The sequence below is a fragment of the Pecten maximus genome, chromosome 11, assembly GCF_902652985.1.
Source record: "Pecten maximus chromosome 11, xPecMax1.1, whole genome shotgun sequence".
NCBI classification, from domain to species: Eukaryota; Metazoa; Mollusca; class Bivalvia; order Pectinida; family Pectinidae; genus Pecten; species Pecten maximus.
Genome location: NC_047025.1, coordinates 947411 through 966969, shown reverse-complemented (window position 1 = coordinate 966969; position 19559 = coordinate 947411).

Below are 19559 nucleotides of genomic sequence, written 5' to 3'. Positions count from 1 at the left end.
CCCGTTAACTTCCTGATGGTGCAGAATAGCCAATGACAGGTCGTCTCAAACTTTTGATCATCGGTGTAGCTTCAGAATAAATTGCCTTACTGAGGTAAACTGTAGGCTCGACATTCCTAAGAAGTTGTCAAGCCAGACCGTTTCCAATCGCGATGCGCAGATAGAAAATTATTTGTGGAGGTTCACGTGCTGATCAATCGCATGCCCTGTTTCAGAATAGGCTGGACTATGAATCAAGATACATGTTTTTTTATCAAGGCTATAAGTGTTCCACTATTTCTTCCACTTGTTTCGTTCATTTTTACATCCATCGTATAGCTATACTATCATTTCGACGAAATGCATGAGCTCTAGCAGCAATATCATTGGCGGGCTATTTTGATACCTTTCTTACTAATATTCTCGGGACACCTCGGGGTTTACTATCGAAATCATCCACAAACCAGACGCACATCGAACGAAGGGGAAATTCGGGAATCTATATTTATACGGATACAGTGTCAAGAGATCAAATATAGGCGATCATCATTTCTACAGCATAAAACATTTATTTTCCAGTCACGAATAAGAAACCGTTCATTATTGCTTCAGCATGATTTTTTTTCCTTTGTTTTTTTGTAACTAATTTCTTCTTCATATGCGTACGCATATAAGATAACATTAAAAATATATAAATAATGTAAAGTTTAACTCAGAAGTAGCGGTCCGTTTAAAATCACAGAGGTATACCATCTATATTCAAGTGTTGAATGCATCTTAAGGTCTTTGAAACTACATTTTTACAAGGAACAGTATTGTCATTATAGTTTAACCAGTATTCCAGTCCATACAGTACATAAATGAAAGTAGTCTTGCTAAAGTCCAGGGTAAGTTATATGTTATCTTGGTGCATACTGTACTGAAGTAATCATTAATGACAATCATACACACTGAACTTAAGATAGGAAATCTGGGTTGATTCTTCTCTGGTTATAATATTCATTCAAAGGTAATGTTTTATGTATTAAAGGAGAAATAATTTGATAATTTCAATTTCCCCCTTTTTTCTTAAAAAACATAAGGCAGGGAGGAAGGCAAAAATTGAGCAGGAACAATGTTATCCTGCCACAAATGTATAATGGTCCAGCTACAAAATGTACTCATACTGTTCACTACGGCGTATCAAACGATACAATATTCAATAATTATAAATATATGTGCAATAATATATTTATTTATGCAATAAAAATATTTATGTGCAATAAAATGTATTTATGTGCAATAAAATGTATTTATGTGCAATAAAATGTTTTATGTGCAATATCTATAATTACAAATATGTATGCAATTCAAAATACTTATGTGCAATAAAATATATATTTGTTCGAAAAAATATAGAGTTGTGCAATAAAATTGATGTGCGATAATTTGCATTGTGGGATAGCATCTGTGACCTCATCTGAGGGAGTTGTATCAGAGTCAGAAATGACATTGTCGTATGCAGTGTCTTAAACGTAGGTCAGTAGTTTGATTATCATGATCAGTCAACTTCTACATGGTCGACATACTGTATCAAAAGCATATCGGTGGGATAAAAAAAAAATAGCTATATGCATGTCATGTCACTCGCCATGTGCACATTACTGCCAAGAAGGTGTTGCGTGTGTACAGTATGAATTCGAGATATTTTTTATTCTGATTTACAGTGACATTTTAACCATTACTTTGAGGCGTTCGGCAGTTATTGAATACGAACGTAAAAATACGCAACTTCCCAGTTAGCCTCTTCAGAAGGAGGTAAAAATGTTAGGCCTACTGTGCAGTGAGTAGCCTAGTATCTCATTGTATCACGGTAGGTAATGTATTTGTCCTTTTAAAACAAAAAGAGACACTCAATTTGTGTATTATATGTGTTATTCTTGACTTAAATAAACTAAGAATGAATAACAAAAAGACGATGAAAATTGATCAACAAATAAAAACAACAATGCCGTTCAAAGCCAAGAACCCTATTTGCACCTCCTAAAAAAGAGTTCCAATTGTATCGTGGTATGCAAATTAGTTATTGTTAGTTTTAGGATTGTAATTACATGATTATGCTTAATATTCATTCTTACAAGTTGTCTTGACATGTTGGTCAAAATGGGTGTGACACTATGGCGCGGGAAGGATGTCATAATTAAATATTTTTGCCATACAAAATTATTTTTGCCTAGGCAGAAATCAAAACAAAATTATTATTGCCTAGACAATAATCGAAACAAAATTATTTTTGCCTAGGCAAAAATATTTAATTATGACATCCTTCCCGCGCCATATGATACAGGGCAACGTGCTTTCGGTGTTTCTAGTGACGGGTAGGTGGAGTTGCACATGCAGGTCACACTTACAAGCGTCCGCCGGCGTCCGAAGATAAAATCATTAAAACTAATGAAAAAAGTATGCGTCGGCATATATGTTCGTACTATGTTGTTCATATGACTATAATACACATGTATTCATAATTTCAATTTGATATTTGAAAATTGACCGAGTTACGAAGTATTTGATTTTTACGATTGAGGCGACGTTTGATTCACGTGTGTATCATGAATCATAGTTCAGGGAGCGTTTTCAGACAATAGCGCGGTCATTTTTCAGCATTTTAACTTCACACAATGATGTATTATAAGTGTAGAATTGTCCTTCTCTACGGATAATACGTTGGGTCGTTCTCTGCTTCTACGAGTCAGATGTAATTATACAACGCAGCCATTGCACTCGACCACGTGTTCTGTATTCTCTACACTGCGCATGGACAATACATTTATGCATCCGGTTTCCGCTAAGGAAGTAATCATTATTTTATATGGCCAGGGACTGGCTCATGATCTTTGTAGACACTACAATAAACATACAGTATTATATGTCCCGGTAGAAGTGAAAATATTAGCTTGATGCTTTTCAGATTTCCATAACACACCACAGTGTAACTTGCTGAGTGTAGCTCCAAATGACGTATACATCATGTATCCCTGACGAGATGATTTTTTATTACAAACCCCTTTGACTTACGTTTCATCGCCGCAACTTCCCAGCTATGACTGCTCGAGGATGATTTACTCATCCAATCAAACACGCCGTTACATCAACCTCAGATGAGGTCACAAATGCTATCCCACAATGCAAATTATCGCAAAAATATAAAATTTAATTGCACAAATAATTTTTTTCGAACAAAGATATATTTTATTGCACAAAAATATTTTTCATTGTGTAGTAGTGTAATATTTGTATTTTAAATCATTATTATATGTTTTAGGAAATGTTGTAATTAATGTGTAATGTTATATTTATGTGTTCAAATTTGTAATGTATTTTAATAAAGGGCTCATTCCCCGAACACCAACTCTGGTAAAGACAAAGGAAGGTGTTTCTATAGGAAGGTCTTTGAAGTTTGGTTATAGTCTGTTTCAATATGAAATACCAACTCAGGTAAAAAAAATAGAGTCAGCTCAGGTATATGAATCAGATATAGTTTTCTAAATTCAAATCACTATCACGCGCATGCGTGACCAAACTGACAGGACATACTGCAAATCGTGCTCAGGTTTTTGTGCAAATTTTCAGTGTTTTTACTGTGTTTTATAGTTTATATTTTAAAATTGTTGTGCCTGGTGTTTTAGTATCGAACTTTTTAACAAATCAGTGAATGAATGGAACTGTCAATGGATATTCAGAGTGAAGACCCGATGTCGGTACAGGGAGCGGAGAATTTCGTGCAGGGTGTCATGGTGGCTGGACATGGGCGACCTCGGCAGGTACAAGGTGATATGAATGCTAGCTCTTCAAAAACTGTAAGTAACGTTTTCTCTGTACCCGGGGCCCCAATCTGTAATTCTACAAACAGAAAGAGACATTTATCAGTATGTGATGCCGAAAAACAAAAGAAAATGAAAGTGAACACTTGTCAAAATGGAGGAAACCAAGTTCAAGGTCAAAACGTAGATTTTCTCTCCCTGTACCAAGTTGTGACTATCATGGCAGAAAATATTACTCAGTTGAGATCTGAAGTTCAAAATGTGTCTGAACAGTTTGAAAACCGAATGTTAAATCTAGAGTCCACTTTGGAAAAAAATCTCACTAATAAACTGTCGGGGAAAATCGCCGAAATTATCGATGTGAAATTGGACGAAAAAGTGAACGATATAAAACATGACGTCAGTAGTGAAATTACAAAGTTAAGATCTGAAATGTCCACCTTGGAAAAAAACTGTAACGAAATTGCCAGTAAACACCCCCAGGTGGAACCGTCAATCAAAAACAATATTGTGATTCGCAATCTCCCCTTTGACGAAAACGAAAGGGGAGATAACAGTGTTACTTTGAACAAGGTCCAAACTCTATTCAGGGATGGTCTAGAAATCAATGATATTGAGTTGAAATCCGTGAGCCGGAAGGAAAGTAAAAACAGATATCCAGGTGTCATAGTTGCGGAAATAAGTGACGTTGACAAAAAACATCAAATTCTAAAGGCAAAAAGAAAACTGAAAACCAAGGAAAATTACAAAAAGGTGTATGTGGATAATGATATTCCCCGGGAAACACGAAATTTACAGGCAACCGTCAGAACCGTCCTAAAAGAAATTGGAAAAGAAAATAATTTCAAGTTCGTGGGAAGTCGCCTCGTCCCCAACAGAGCCCCGGTCAACTATAGTCAATAGGGAAACGTGCGGCTTGGCGTATGGAACTGTCGAGGATGGTCCCTCAAATCTAATGACAATTCACTTTTTCGACATGAAGTTCTGAAACATATTGACTGTGATATATTAGCCCTGTGTGAAACGTTTTTGAGAAATAATGATGTAATAACTATACCTGGTTATAAATGGATTGGTAATAACAGGTCAACTATAAATAGACGAGCCGTCCGAGGCTCAGGCGGTGTTGGCGTTTTAGTGAAGGATGACCTTTTAAAACACTTTACAGTTACTAAACTAGACGACAGTGTTGATGATATTCTGTGGATTCAGTTATTAAACAAATCTACTAGCCATTCCATTTGTATCGCAGTATGTTACTTACCCCCAATAAACTCGACAAACCCAACCGATGGAACGATTTTTTTTGACAATCTTTTACAACAAGTTTATTGTAACCAAAACAAGGGTCAGATATTTATCGTGGGCGATTTCAACGCCCGATTTGGTAGCCTTACGGATTACATTGAAGGTATAGACTCTGTGAAGCCACGTTCTATCATTGATGAAACGGAAAATCATCATGGAGACCTATTTATCCGTTTTTTAACAGATATTAACTTCTGTATTCTAAATGGAAGGTTTGATGATCGTGATTGGACATGTATTTCGCCGCTAGGTAAATCGGTTGTAGACTACATCTGTGTCCCATATGAACAACTCGACAAAATCTCTAATTTTGAGGTTATCAGGATGTCGCAATTAATAAGTGATACAAACGTTTTCCCCTCAAGCACCCCCGATCACTCGCTATTGTTATGTACCTTACCAATTGACCTATCAGCTGCCGTTCCACATGAACGCCCACCTGACACGGGAGATGCGCGCACTCGTTATAATACACACAAAGTCCCGGGTGACTTTCTGACTAGCGACGATGTCCATGCGGAAATCAATGAAACAATCCAACGAATTGAGCACGCTGTTAACATAGATAAAAACATTCAAGACGCATACTGTGCTTTTACAGTCTTAGTGAAAGACGAAATGAAACGTAAACTTCCTGTGTTTAAAAACCATCGACCTAATGTGAAGTCTAAATATAAGCCATATTGGAATGATAATTTGAGTGAAGAATGGGCAAAAGTCAAATCTAAAGAAAAAACTTGGTTACAATTTCATGGTCATGTAAACACGAAACGACTACTGAAAGAAGCTTACTGTGTTCAGCGTAAATCGTTTGATAAATTGAACAGACAACACAAGCGTCAACATCAACGTGATGAACGACAAAAACTCCACGATCAACTTGTTGGAGATACTCCTAGAGATTTCTGGAAGTCAATAGGCCATATTGGTATAGCAAACAATAGAAAAAATGATATTCCGTGTGAAATTATAGACGACGACGGTAACGTCCATAATGATGAAAATGCGGTTTTAAATAAGTGGAAAAACGACTTTGAAAACTTGTTCTCTAATAGTGCCACCAATAACAACGCCATCCCGACTGACGACGTACAAAACGACGGCAACGTACCAGATGCGTCAACGTTAAATCTTGCGATAACTAAAGCCGAAGTAAAAAAGGCAGTAGATTCGGCGAAACTACACAAGGCTGCGGGTATAGACGACCTCACTGCAGAAGTTTTAAAAAACGAAACTGCGATAGATCTACTCCATAGAATTTGTGTAGGCTGTTTCGACCTGGGCTGTGTTCCTTCTGAATGGAATAGCGCCATTATCAATCCTATATACAAACCTGACTCTGACGACAGGCGTGTACCATTGAATTATAGAGGGATTTCCTTAATATCGGTACCGTGCAAAATTTATTGTAACATCCTTAACACACGTCTCAACAAATGGCTGGAATTGAACAACGTGCTTTGTGACGAGCAAAATGGATTCAGAAAAGGCCGCAGCTGTGAGGATCATATATTCTCACTTTACTCTGTCATCAACACCCGAAAAATCAGCAAGCAGTCTACCTACGTATGTTATATAGACATGCGCAAAGCGTTTGACAATGTGAACAGAAACCTACTGTGGTACAAATTACACCGCTATGGCATAAATGGTAGATTTTTATCAGCCTTACAGTCTCTTTATCGTGATATTAAGTGTTCAGTTAAAGTAAATAGAAACTTCACCCCTTGGTTCAGCGTAGAATCCGGAGTAAAACAAGGATGTAATTTATCACCAAGTATGTTTTCATTGTATATTAACGACCTAGCAGACAAAATAAACGCGGCTCAGTGCGGTATCCAGCTGGATGACGTCATGCTGTCGTTATTACTGTACGCCGATGACATTGCCATCATCGCCCCGGACCCGACCAAGCTACAAACTCTACTTGATATTGTCTCCGATTGGTGTAACGATTGGAAGTTATCAGTTAACCCAACAAAAACAAAAGTTGTTCACTACAGAAACCCCTCGATACCCCAAACTGATGTGCAATTCAAATGTGGACTAGTTGATATTGGAATCACTGACTCCTACAAATACCTAGGAATTTGGCTTGATGAGCATTTGAAAATGCATAAAGCGGTGTCTGAATTGTCTAAGTCGGCGAGTCGAGCCCTAGGAGCACTTATCGGTAAATTCATCGCCTGTGGTGGAATGACGTATGATGTTTTTACGCGATTATATAACTCCGTTGTTGAACCTATTTTATTGTACGGCAGTGCTATATGGGGAACAAAACAGTTCTCAATGATCAACACAGTACAAAATAAGGCTTGTCGGTTTTTCTTAGGGGTTGGAAAGTACACATCAAATATAGCCACAAGAGGCGATATGGGGTGGAAGTCTTCTGTTTATAAACAAAACGTAGCTTGTGTGAAACTTTTATGTAAAATTCGCCGTCTTCGAAGAAATCGTTTGTCAAATAAAATTCTCATGTGGACAACAAATCAAAGGAAAGGTTGGTTTAGCACAGTACAACGTCTATGTAACGCCATTGATCCGAACAATCTGGTATCCGACGTCGAATTATCTACGAATTACGTCATGAGACATTTGTCTACCAACCTAGCCAATAACGACAAGCTTGAATGGTATAATGCCCTATATGACGATAGGAACAATGCTAACGGTAACAAACTTCGTACATACAGAACTTTTAAAAACGATGTTAAAACTGAGCGGTACGTCAGACTTGACATACCCAGAATCCATAGACGTAACTTAGCTCTTTTTCGCGCGGGATCGCTACCATTGGCCGTTGAGACAGGTCGGTACGCCAGGCCGCCCATACCCCTGGCAGATAGACAATGTAAATTTTGTACTCTGCAAAAAATTGAAGACGAGGAACACTTCTTAGTAGAATGTGAACTTTTCTCTGATTTAAGACACACTCTTTTTCTCAAATGTGCTCAGCATATTGACGGTTTTCATGATATGAACAATAAAAATAAATTCATAAGTATTATGTTAAACGATGATCTCCAGCCAACTGTAGCAAGTAACATTTCATCCTTCTTCAATAGGCGAAAAGTATTTTATTGATTATTTGAATATATGTAGGGTAGATAGTGAGCGATTGTAGGTTTGGGTTGCCTCATCACTTTCGCTCATATCCTCTCTTGATATTGTCAAGGATATATAACTTAATAATAACTTTAAATAAGCATATGTGTTCTAGAATAAATACGGTAATAATTGAGTTAATTAAATATGCGTGATCTCGTTACTTCCACTTACTGAAATTTGAACATTTGAACTTTCAACAGTTGTAGGGGTCATAATTGAAATTTCACTCATTCATGTATTCGTACAATAGTTCAGCCTCAGTTTTGTGATACTTTTATATATGTACATATTTTTCTTGACCATACTATACCGTAGTCTGTGTACATTAAGCTATATATATATTGACTTTTAGGTGATACACTTTTATTATAACATATGTGATAATTTTTTTTTTTTACTGTTTTAAGTGTCTCATAAGTCAACCATACTGGCTGGGTGTTGATCATTGTACTATGTATATTTTATTGTATAATGTATTTTATGTTGATCAATGCGTGACACTTTAATAAACTAATTTATTATTATTATTATAGAAAAGTTTAATAGTAATAATGAAATGACAATATTATATAGAAAAATATACATAAAATGAATAAAAAATAAAAAATAAATAAATATACAAATAAAAAATCAATAAAATAAGAAATTGTTTTCCAAATTCAAAGCACTAATTTTAGATGTTAACTATTAATAATGACAATATCTATTGATGATGAAGTTAACGTTGACCTGTGCATTCGCCATTCCTTGTATGATAAACAAAAAAAATATTTCTATTACAGAAACCTGAATATTACAATAGTTCTGCAGTTACTGATCTACATTTTGTTATATAATAACAAATATAAACAAGAAATATCTTTAAAAAAGATAAATAGCATAGTACATATGTATGCCAAGATGTTGATATTTCAAATATCAAAGCAAAATATGATGATTTTCCAAAGTGTGTTTCAGTTTTATACACTATTTCTGAAACAGTTTGGATCCTCTATACAAAAAAATATTTGATTAGCAGCTAATAGCAAAATGATTTTCTGATCACCTAGGTGAGTTGATTTACCTGGGTTCTGATTTACCTGTGTTCTTACACTGAGGATATTTCTGTAACAGACTATAACTCCCTATCAACACACCTTAACCCCTATGTAAACACCCCACCCTAACCAGAGTTGGTGTTCGGGGAAGACCCCTAATAAAGGTACATGTATTATAAACATACCTGTGTTATATTAGCAGCCAGGTAAAATACCCTGGGGCTAATGGACAGCGTAAACAGTGTTTTACCTGTGTGTAGTTTTACTGGGTAGGTATATACATGGATTTAAATATAGATTTAGACCTTTGAACCTAGATTGACCTGTAGACTGAACTTGACCAGTTCTTTTTATTGGATACCATCTAGAGCGGGAAAAAGACATGCTTTTTAGACAATTTATTATAATGTAAGGATAGATTGGGTCAGTTTTGATCCCAGGCCAGCTAGGGGAGCGGTGTACATGTACAACAATTTATTCAAGAGGGATGGGATATTATTGGAAAATATTTTGAAAATGTAGTCCTGAGAGAGCAAAGTCCATTACGAACCAATACAGATATATACCACTGCGTAATATATACAGTATTTTTACATTGTACCTACTTAATAAATGGTGAACCGTCGATTTGAGTTTTCGTCGTGTTTCAAATCACCTGTTACAATTGCATATACATTTTTATTGAATATATATTTGTAATTATCTAACATAAATATAAATATTGCACATACATATATTTTATTGCATATAAATATTTTTTACTGCATACATATTTTTTATTGCACATATATTATTAAAATCATTGCATATAAATATTTTTATTGCATATATATTTATCATTATTGCACATAAACATTTTTTTTTTGCATCTACTCTATACATATATATTGTTGCATATATATTTACAATTATTGAATATTGCAATGTTTGACACGCCATAGAGGACCGCAATGAATTCTCTGGGAGATTGAGGTGCCTCGTTATATTTTGCTATTAAATGTAATAAACAGAAAATCGAACAGTGTCTTCAGTAATACCAAATATATTTCACTCGCGTGGCTATTTTTTTTTTATATTTTTCACTCGTGATACGCACTCGTGAAAAATATCAAAATATTAGTCACACTTGTGAAATATACTGAAGACACTGTTGGATATCCTCTTTATACGTTGTAAGCTATGCAGAATCGTTTAATACCGATTCGGTAAAGAATTGGTAAACCGGTGATGGGGGAATGGATTGGAATAAGTTGAGCAGGATTATCCATAACCTCTGAGGCAGATTGACATAGGGCGTAGTCTTCACTGCTGTCATTTCCTTTGTGTAAATGCTAAAAATATACATAATCTTAATTTAATTGTTTCCCGTCCTATCGACAATTTCCAAAGATAATATATAGTCCAATCGCAGAAGTAGTACTATATACCAATTTGTTTCAGGGAAGAATAATTTTCGAAATATTACCGTCATAGACTAGCTCACGGCGTCATACTTTCACTTAAAACATGTATACAGTCTGCATATTAGGTAGCAATGTACAGTAAAAATGCCAAATTCTGACAATATGGCAAATGCAGGCGCGGATTCAGGATTAAGGATTTTCGAAGGGGGGGGGGGGGGGGGGGGGGGGGGGCGTCCAGTAATTGTAATACAGCTCTGAAGAATAAGTATACTTATTTTTCCAACAGCTTTAGAACTGTGAATATCATGGTAACAACTTAAAATAGCTTTAAAATTGCAAAATGTTTAACCTAAAATGACACAATTCTCAACACAATTTTTTTTCTGAAACCTATTTGAAATTAAATATCTATCCCAAAGACAGAATTAATTTTGTTTTGACACATGTTGTACATTAAGTTAATTAAGATTAATTCTAGCGATCATCCCGAAGCGCAAAACATGATGAAAATACATCGCTCACAAAATATTCTTTATTGAAGTAATTTACGTTAATTTGGCCTTCATGCAGCGTATTGAATTGTTTAAATGCTTTTATTCGAGTTTAACATTAATAAATATATCTTCTGTAAACCGCGTATTTTATAAAATAAGTTTAGAACAAAGTAAAAAAAGGAACGAACATAAAACCAAACTAAATTGTTGTGAATAATGACAACTAATATCGGAATATTTATTCTTTCAACAAATTATTCATCAATACCTGTTACTACAAAATATTTAAACACCATATTTCAATTCCAAACAGTTCATAATATATAACATTAGAAACTCGAGTAGTCTCCCTTTGGGTATGCCATACAAGTCGTTAAAGTTTAACGATAGGGATAAACGGATGTTTGATAGCCGACTTTTCTAGTTTCTGATCGTTCTTTTGAAGAAGCGGTTAAAGTTACTTTCTTGAGCCATGCGGGGCCCCTTTTTTCCCCCGTGTTCTTAAAATTGTTATCATCCCCGACATAATTACGAAACACAGTAATTTAAACTTAACTTCGATAATCGTGGGCAAAATCATATAGATTTAGGTCCAATCCGGGTTCAGACGCATTCGCCAAATAGAAGTAGAGTGCTGACAATGTAACCACCTCTGACCTTGTATAGTGATGTTGTTTTATACATATAGAGCAACGGTTCGTAATTTTTGCACATTACCTAAATTCGCACACATGACGATTTTTTGCGTTTTCCCTCCAAGTGGTCGAGGACTGTGCATTTTTATTGGTGACTGATGCCAGACGGTCGTCGCACTTTTGCCGTTCTAATTTTATATTTTCATATTATTTTCGTTTCAAAAACAAAATTTAACTGATACGACTTTCTTCGCATAAAATGCATACCGGATGATCAAATATTATTGTAAAAAATAATCCCTTTGGCCGCCTTGTTTACATTATACATTCGTAGGCAGCGGTCATTATTTAAAGCAAAAATGGCGGTAAATTGACACTTTTCAGTTAGATTATTTCAATCATGGATTTGGGCTTAATTTTAGAGCTAATTGTGAACCACGGAAACATACATTTTTCGTATGTTTCGTTGAATTTTACAGCTTAGCAAGTTGCATGTCAAAAGCATTGTCTATAGTTAGCCTGGGCATTTACTAACACTTGATCAAATTACTTCTGTTAAATTGCACCAAAGTAGTGATTTATGGGCTTGTAAAATATCACTGAATTTGCTATTGAGACCCTTAATCATTGGCGATTGCTCATTTTGGACATACTTCCAGTTTTGTCAGGGCCTCTAGCTGTGTTGGAACCAAGGCTACTGAGATGTTTGGGGACACCTGTCGCTGTGATGTTTGGGGACACCTGTCGCTGTGATGTTTGGGGACACCTGTCGCTGAGATGTTTGGGGACACCTGTCGCTGTGATGTTTGGGGACACCTGTCGCTGTGATGTTTGGGGACACCTGTCGCTGTGATGTTTGGGGACACCTGTCGCTGTGATGTTTGGGGACACCTGTCGCTGTGATGTTTGGGGACACCTGTCGATGTTTGGGGACACCTGTCGCTGTGATGTTTGGGGACACCTGTCGCTGTGATGTTTAGAGTATATAAATGTAAATTTTATTTATTTTACAACAATTGCGAAAGAAGTTGTATTAACTTATATGATGGAAGCGCGCGAGGGAAATCGGAGTACCGTGGAAAACCCATGTTAAGTCGCCAAGATGAAAGGCAAGAGTGTTACCGCTGTGCCATCCGACCACCGACAAGAGTATATAGGATTGAGAGTCATGTTAAGTGTGACTAAGCCTTACCCTTTCTCTGATTGAGACCCTTGTTGTAAGAACAATATTTATTACATTTTTACCAGTGAAATATCAAAAATTATTCATTTTATAAAAGCGATATTTTTCAATAGTGAAGAATATCATATTTTTCACTAGTGAAAAATATCACTTTTGCTGATTTGACCAATCAAATTCAAGATTAGAAAATACCAAAATAATTGACCAATCAGAAAGACTGACATATATGTCAGCACCTGGACAGGGGAAACTACTGTTTTTGTTTACAAATTATCGCTGTAGTCCTAGTTAGCATACGGGGTGGGGTTTTCGTTGATAAAAAATGTAATAAACAGAATATCTAACAGTGTCTTCAGTAATACCAAATATATTTCACTCGTGTGGCTAATATTTTGATATTTTTCACTCGTGCTGAGCACTCGTGAAAAATATCAAAATATTAGCCCCACTCGTGAAATATATTTGGTATTACTGAAGACACTGTTAGATATCCTCTATATATTTATATATTATATATAACTATGTTTTTATGCATTATTAATAAGTTTTGTGATTATATTTGGATCTATGTATGTTTGTTACAGAATTTGTAATCATACCTGTGCCCAATTGACAAAATAGACGCGAACGAAGTTCATCCATTGCAGGTAGATGTACTTTACTCTGGTGGTGTTAAGGTTATCCGCACACATATATCAGATATATCGATATTTCATATTCGTTTTGTCCAATTTAAAAAAGGACGAGTCGAAAACAGAGTGGAGAAGCACGAGTGAAAAAACAACTGGTATCGGTATATTCTGTTATACGGGGTAAGGCTGTTTGCATAACTGTTGTCAAATGAGAGTTTATGTAAAAAAAAAAAAGTATAATGCATTGCGCAAAAGTTCAACAAAACATTTGGATGCAAACAGAAAAATCGACATATTTCAATGCGGTGAATCAGAAGCACTGTTCTGATTAGTCAAAAATAAGATTATATTAAGTGATGTTATATAAGCAGTGATGAAATATTAAGTTGATCGTCAGCTGAAGGACCACAGGGCCGTAATAGCGGACGAAAAACCCAATTAATTAATTAATTGATAATTAATTAAGTTGATAATTTTGCATCATTCCACATATAAATAAGTTATATTTCTGACCGAAAATGTGTTTAATTGTCTAAAAGATTTTAATATATAACAACTAATGACTATGATCCGTATTATGTTTACTCAGACCACTTCAGGATTACAACAGGATGCGGATAGTAGCTGGTATCAAACAGAGAGCATTGTAACGGATAGCCCTGTTTACGTATTCTTATCAGCCAGACGTAACCAAACGGACGTGAAGGTCAAGTTCAAGGTCAACGTGATTTTTGTCATAGAAAACCAAATATGGCAATATTGTAAATTAAATTAATTTTCATAGATGAAATATTGCATCAATTTTAACAAAATCTTTTCTATTTACATATTTCGAACATAACGGGACTATAGATTGGATGGTTTATCAGTGAATTGGGCAGGATAACATGTAACGGGTATATTGATTGGATGATTAATCAGTGTATTGGCCAGGATTTTATGTAACGGGACTATTGATTGGCTGATGTATCAGATATTGAACAGGATAACATCAAACGCTATGATAGTTTGTCTCATGATTCATATTGTATCCTCAAACGTTTTTTCATCAAATCACGTTGTTTTCTAAATTTGCCGATGCTTCGTGATAATTTACGGTTACAATATCTAAACATTGAACTGTTACCATAATCAATTGTACAGTCATTATAAAAACCATTTTGGGTTACGGATACAAATAATGTCGGCCGTTGTGTGTCCTGTTGAAACGGAAATGATATAGAAAATCATGACCACCTCATCTGTCTATCACAGGAAACTCTTGTTTAAAATGACAGCCAGTTCCTTTTAGTTTGGTGTCTCTTAAGACTCTTTATCGTCGTTGAGTTTGGACTTTGGCCGTGTATATTACGTGGTATGAAGTGTCTTTCATATGTATGACAAAAACACAAGAAATCAACAAGACTACACAAGAAATTGATGATACTACTGTATCAACAACTCATCGTACCCCCCACCAAGCTTCAAGAGTCAAGTATTCAATCTATCTAAATTATCCTTCTTTCCTTATCAGCAACATATCCGCGTGTATGATATCTGTGTTATCATCGTCACAGCGGGTAGAATCATCCGAATTATGCCCTTTGATAACCGTAAGCAAATACTACCGAGTTGTATAAACCAACAGGTTAGATGTCTACGTAATCTTATGTAAATAGCTAAACGAGATAATGATACAGTTAATCTCAAGAAAACGGCAGATGTACGTCACAGATTTCACGACTGAGGTATCCTTATAAGGCATATGTGGCGTATTGTCTTGATGATTGCGTTCTCATTTAGCCTTTGTTTGAGTATCATTAATTTACAACTTGATGTTGAGGAACAGTATCAAGATCGTAATGATAAACTCACGAATTTCATGTTCTTTAGCTATATTTTATCCAACATTTACCAAACTGAATAAATTGTTCTTTTCTGTTTTCAACATTTCTGTTTGGCCGATTTTGATTTTCCCAATGTTTCCCCTTGATACTGAGGCCCCCAGTATCACTTACAAATCTTGGAAGGACAGCTTTTGTAACGTGCATGCACAGGGGCATGTCTAGTTTTATATTAAAAAACAAATAGTCAGAAATGCCCATATGTATTGTCAATATAAATACATGTATAGGTATTTCTGACTATTTTTTTTAATATAAAACTAGACATGCCCCTGTGGTGCATGGAAGTAATGTTATTTTAACACCTTTTGCGTTGGAGTCAATGCGCTTAATTATGCTTGCGCTCATTGCACTTTCAATTAACCATTTCTGTAATAGCGGATTCGCTAATTCATAACTGCGCTAATCTTGGGAAAACTTGGTAATGCGCTGAAATAAACGCATTTACAGTATATGACGCAGTTTTGTATTCATGATTCGCATCTATCAAACAATTTATATTTTAATGCATAATTCTCCTGTGTGTCCTTTGTATGCCAGTCGAAGTAATAGTGTGACATTTGTAATTGACGCTACACATGATTAGAAATAACGAGTCAATGCTTCACCAATCTTTAAATAAACTCGAAAGAACAGAATTAGCACTATAAATAAAATCAACTGTAACAATAATAAATACGTATGTATTCTTTAACAAAGTTCGTAATTATGCAAACGTCAAATAAATGCAACTAGTTATTTTGGCAACGTTTTGTAATTATTTGTCTGTAAAAATAGTCCTGCAGACATTGGTCCACATTCATAAGAGGCGACACAATTTGTGATATTATCTTTTCTTTCAAGACAATTTTCCTCTCCCTAATGTCCCGTCAACACTGTCTCATTTTTGGTCTTTAGTTGAGAGTTATATCTTTGAGGTAGGCTTTGTGCTCTGTCCCCTGGATGAGACATACAAGAGTCTCTAAAATCTGTTTACCACTCAGCATTTTAGGGTAAAGACGACTGGTTTACCCATTGTCAGTATAATGTGTCCGAGTGGGGTGTCCTGCTGGATGTCACTGTATGGTAGCCGGGTGGAGGTGTCCTGCTGGGTGTCAGTATGATGTGACTAAATCTAATTAAAATGAGACTTGTAATTTCCGTTCCTCTACGATACACTGCAATACAAGATCTAACATATCGGGAACGTTACGTAAGTATTTATACTTCCGAAGAATGAAATCACACCGAAAATTTCTTAGGCGACGCGCTGATTGGCTGAGCTCAAAGGTCATGCTGAGATGAACTCCTACGGGGCATCGTTAGATATTGTATTGCAGTGTATCGTAGAGGAACGGAAATTACAAGTCTAATTTTAATTAGATTGGATTTGACTTGGTGTGGTGTCATGCTGGGTGTCAGTATAATGTGACCGGGCGTGATGACCTGCTGGTGTCGGTATAATGTGACCGGGTGTGGTGTCCTGCTTGGTGTCAGCATAATGTAGCCGGGTGGGGCGTCCTGCTGGGTATCAGTATAATGTGACCGGGTGGGGCGTCCTGTTGGGTATCAGTATAATGTGACCGGGTGGGGCGTCCTGTTGGATATCAGTATAATGTGACCGGGTGGGGCGTCCTGTTGGATATCAGTATAATGTGACCGGGTGGGGCGTCCTGTTGGGTGTCAGTATAATGTGACCGGGTGTGGTGTCCTGGTGGGTGTCAGTATAATGTGACCGGGTGTGGTGTCCTGGTGGGTGTCAGTATAATGTGACCGGGTGTGGTGTCCTGCTTGGTGTCAGTATAATGTGACCGGGTGTGGTGTCCTGGTGGGTGTCAGTATAATGTGACCGGGTGTGGTGTCCTGGTGGGTGTCAGTATAATGTGACCGGGTGTGGTGTCCTGCTTGGTGTCAGTATAATGTGACCGGGTGTGATGTCCTGGTGGGTGTCAGTATAATGTGACCGGGTGTGGTGTCCTGGTGGGTGTCAGTATAATGTGACCGGGTGTGGTGTCCTGGTGGGTGTCAGTATAATGTGACCGGGTGTGGTGTCCTGGTGGGTGTCAGTATAATGTGACCGGGTGTGGTGTCCTGGTGGGTGTCAGTATAATGTGACCGGGTGTGGTGTCCTGGTGGGTGTCAGTATAATGTGACCGGGTGTGGTGTCCTGGTGGGTGTCAGTATAATGTGACCGGGTGTGGTGTCCTGGTGGGTGTCAGTATAATGTGACCGGGTGTGGTGTCCTGGTGGGTGTCAGTATAATGTGACCGGGTGTGGTGTCCTGGTGGGTGTCAGTATAATGTGACCGGGTGTGGTGTCCCGCTGGGTGTCAGTATAATGTGACCGGGTGTGGTGTCCTGGTGGGTGTCAGTATAATGTGACCGGGTGTGGTGTCCTGGTGGGTGTCAGTATAATGTGACCGGGTGTGGTGTCCTGGTGGGTGTCAGTATAATGTGACCGGGTGTGGTGTCCTGGTGGGTGTCAGTATAATGTGACCGGGTGTGGTGTCCCGCTGGGTGTCAGTATAATGTGACCGGGTGTGGTGTCCTGCTGGGTGTCTCCGACAATATGTTTTATTCTGTTAAGTACATACACTCATTTGGCATCCACATGTAGGCTTCCTTAATATAATTTGATACTAAATATTGACATCTTCCTCTTCTTCAGCTTAGTAAACTCTGACTGCGAATAAATTAGCGTATACGCAGTGAAAAAAAGGCTCAGCGGATTAATAAGCGCGGGAAACATGATTATGACGTCGTTAAAACCCCTTGAAAGCATGGTGATCACAAGCAGGCTTGTTTTAAGTTTGACCTACCTTAATTTAAAAAACACAAACAAACAAAACAAACAAACAAATAAAACACCCTCCATAAAAAAACCCCGATTATTTCACAATAAAAATGGAAAAAAATGTCACAATTCACTGTAAATGTTAAGTGGTTACGGGGAGATCTTACTTTTGATGAAAAATAATTATTAATTTTCATTTCAGCATTTCAACTATGGAAATTAGAACATTGAAAAATAACCTTTTGTGTTATGATTGAAATCTTATATTATCTTCTGCAGTGATAGATTATCATAAATATTAAGCTGTGGAAGAATACAAACATTACCTTACGATGAAATCCATATAATATAGCACTTTATAGTACTTTTTTCTTTTGATCATATAAAGATGAGTTATCTCCCCTTGATATTTCACCATGTTATATATGTCGTTTTCCTGGTGTCACAGGCCAACATGCGACTGGCCTCATAAGCATATATATATCAGTGCTTACGGAGGGGGGAGGGGGAGGGGGAGGGGGAGAGGGGGTGGGGGTGGGGAGGAGGGGGATAGTGTAATTCTTACAAACTGTAGTCAAATGCAGATTTAACGTTCGATTGGAAATCTTTTTCTCTGGAGATAACATTTTATGAGCGTTCATACCCCATAAATGTTGACTTCAATATATTGTATACCTTTTCCACAACCAACAATCTTTATCTCGTTACGTCATAGGCAAAGGTCAAGATCGACTATAGTGCAATGGGTCACGTGTCAAGTTTCCAAGAGGTCACGTGATCGATTACGTTTTGCAGTTGCAATAAACAAACATTGTAGAAGGTCATTTCTAACTGACGTAGAGAGGCCTCGTGAAAGATAAATATTCAGCAAAACAGTCGAAATGCAATCGAAGGTATGGAGCACATGCATGCAAAATCTGGGTTCATAATATCGGTCAATATATCAAGATTTTGACAGATATTTTGAGTTTGGTTTTGGTTTTAGTCGCATGATATCATCAACATTTCGTCATTAGCATCACAAATGAGGCACAGAAGTACGAAACAGCTGTATGGTGTACTCAGATTCAATTTTGTTCTATTGTATCTGAATCTCAATTTATTTGAAACATGCTAATATCTTGTGTGTTTATTGTAAATTCTACCAGGCATTAATGTAAAAGTCAGAATTATAGCAAAGGTTTATCATCTTTACCTAAGTACTGTTATAACAGAAAGGGGCCACGGTGACCGAGTGGTTAAGGTGTCCCGACACTTTATCACTAGCCCTCCACCTCTGGGTTGCGAGTTCGAAACCTACGTGGGGCTGTTACCAATCAGGGTCA